Source organism: Castor canadensis, chromosome 13 (assembly GCF_047511655.1).
Source record: "Castor canadensis chromosome 13, mCasCan1.hap1v2, whole genome shotgun sequence".
Lineage (NCBI taxonomy): Eukaryota > Metazoa > Chordata > Mammalia > Rodentia > Castoridae > Castor > Castor canadensis.
The window spans coordinates 37,559,501-37,562,180 of NC_133398.1; the positions used below are offsets into that span (position 1 = coordinate 37,559,501).

The window sequence follows — 2,680 nt, forward strand, 5'->3', positions numbered from 1 at the left end:
GCAAAATAACTCCATAAGTTGGCAATTTCAACAAGTGGTTCTATTAACCTTGCTAATGGATGTGAATGTTAACATTATTGAAAACTTCCTAATAATAATCACTGACATTTGCAAGAGTTTGGATATTTGCTATAGGCTATAGTTCTTGTAAATATTATAACAGAAAAATCAAAGAAAACGTGATTCTCAGTGTAGAATGTTCTAACATGAATCGGAACCTGCTCCAAAATCTGAATTAGCCACGGCAGTGTTGATTTCAACAACAATATCAAAGCTAGAGTTTTAAAATATCAAAGCAGAGTTTAAAATTCATCATTAAAAAAAGGGAAATGAGCTTTTTTTTTTTTTAAGTACTGGAGATTGAACTCAGAGCCTCACGCTTGCAAGGCAGGTGCTCTACCACTTGAGCCACTCCACCAGCCCTTTTTTTTTATGTCAGGTATTTTTGAGATAGGGTCTTGAAAACCATTTGACTCGCCTAGGCTGATTTAGAACCGAAATCCTCCTGATCTCTGCCTCCTGCATAGCTAGGATCACAGGTGTCAGCCACCAGCACCTGGCAGAAATGAGCTTCTATGAAGTAACGTGTACCCTAATGCCTAACCTGAAGGTGTTAGGGGCAAACTCTTAATAATTCAATCACTATCAATGAGAAATGGGTTTTCAATGTCCACAGTATTTATCAAAAGGCAAAGCTCAAGACTATCAAATGGAGCAATTAAAGCTTTGTGTTTTAAAAGTTTATTTTTAATGTTAACTTTTAAATATCAAATATTTGTGATAGTCTCCTTTGATTTTTAAGTGATTTTTATTTGCCATTTATTTTGTGTTTATGTGCCCTTCTTTTTAACATTTTCTATATCTAGTATCTGTGCCAGGTAGAAATAATTTTTAGATATTATTGAAATAATTTTGTCACCCAATATTGTTTCATATTTTTACAGAAAAGTGAAACTTATCTCCATCCTATCATGGAAAAATAGTTATTGTTTGTTATTATGGTCACTCATTGCTATTTAAAAGTAGGTAAATAGAGTGTTATGAAAATTATGGGATAATTTATGATTCCAGAAATGCCTGAGAATTCCCAGAAACTCCAATTTCTCATTCCCAAATATCGAATATTAGTATCAGTTAAAAATTTGAAAACATTCTTCTGGGCTTTAAAACCTTTTTAAAGCAATAGAACCATTTTTATTTTTTTAAAAAATCTATCTGGGAAACAAGATTTAAAAAAGGATAAAAGCTCTCCTCTTCCTGGTCTCCAGAGCTTTTGGAAGGAACCATGATTATGGTATAGACATGGCCAAATCCAAGAATCATACCACACACAAGCAGTCCTGAAAATGGCACAGAAATGGCATCAAGAGACTCTGATTACAAAGATAGGAATGTCTCAGCAGGGAGACCCTCAGTTCCCGAGGTGCTAAGAAGCACACAGGAAGGGCCTGAAGAAGATGCAGGCAAACGATGCCAAGGCCATGAGTGCTCCTGCCGAGGCTGTCAAGGCCCTTGTAAAGCCCAAAGAGGTCAACAAACATAAAATCTCAAAGGGTGCCAACCACAAGCTTTAGCGACTTGGCTTCCTCAAGCTTTGGAAGCTGTTTGTGCCTACATGGCCAAGGGTCATAGGCTCAGCTGGCCAAAGGCCAAGACCCAGGCTGTGGCTCCAGCTTCCACTGCAGCTCAAGCTCCTGCTCAGGTGCAGGCGCCAGCGCAGACTCCCAAAGGGGCCCAAGGCCCTGTGAAGGCCCCATAGTAAAGGCCTCTCTGCCTGCCATTGTGAGTACAGATGAACTGATGTGACCTCCTGGCTGCCATCTGCAGGGGCCTGGTGTCCTATGCTACTACAAATAACTCTGAGGCAGGATCTGGTTTTTGTTTTTAAAGAAAGAGATAAAAATGAGCCCCTGATTGTAGGGGATGGAGAGTAGGCAGATGCAATTCTGTCTTCAACTTCATTACCAATTTGCTGAGTGACGGGATGGGTACTCACTTTGGAGTCTCTTAAGTGTCAGTTTTCTCATCTGTAAACTGGTTAATACAGTTGCTCTGCTAGGCCCAGACTTATGGGAGACAATGAAAAAGGCCTACAGGAGAACCTTCCACACTGGAACACCGGGAAGGCTGTTGTATGTCAGGCAGATGTCAGTGCTGACATTCCAGGGCTCTGCATTCACCCCCAGGGACACAAAAGTTCCTGCCCCAACAAGGTTTGCAGTCCTGTTGGAGAAGGAAGGAGATCCATACACCAGAAACAACTCTGTGTGGATCTAAAGTGTCCCTCAAAGGTTTGGTTGCTTTCCTGTGCCACTACTGGGAGTTGGTGAGCCTTTAGGAGGTAGGGCTTCATGAAAGGAAGTTATGTCATTGGGGATGTCCCTTCAAGGGTATATTTTGGATCCCAGTCCCTTCTTTTTTGCTTCCAGTCTGCATGGTGAGAGCAACCTCCTCTGCCATGAGCGTTTACCATGTTGTACTCTGGTAAACTGCCAGAGTCCCAAAGCAACAGGGTCAAGGGACCATGGACTAAAACCTCAGAAACCATGAATCAGAATAAACATTTCCTCCTTTCAAGTTGTTTATTTCAGGTATTTTGTCACATCTTAGAAAGCTGACCAAAACATCTTGTTACTTGAGTCAGATGGGCAGAGCTGGGACTGGAACTGCAAACTCCAGT

The 2,680-nt window shown here is 41.1% G+C and overlaps 1 pseudogene; it reads left to right on the top strand.

Annotated features, from left to right (window-relative positions):
- The first annotated feature begins 1,302 nt into the window (after positions 1-1,302).
- On the top strand, positions 1,303-1,822 carry LOC109701477 (large ribosomal subunit protein eL29 pseudogene; annotated as a pseudogene).
- Positions 1,823-2,680: the final 858 nt, after the last annotated feature.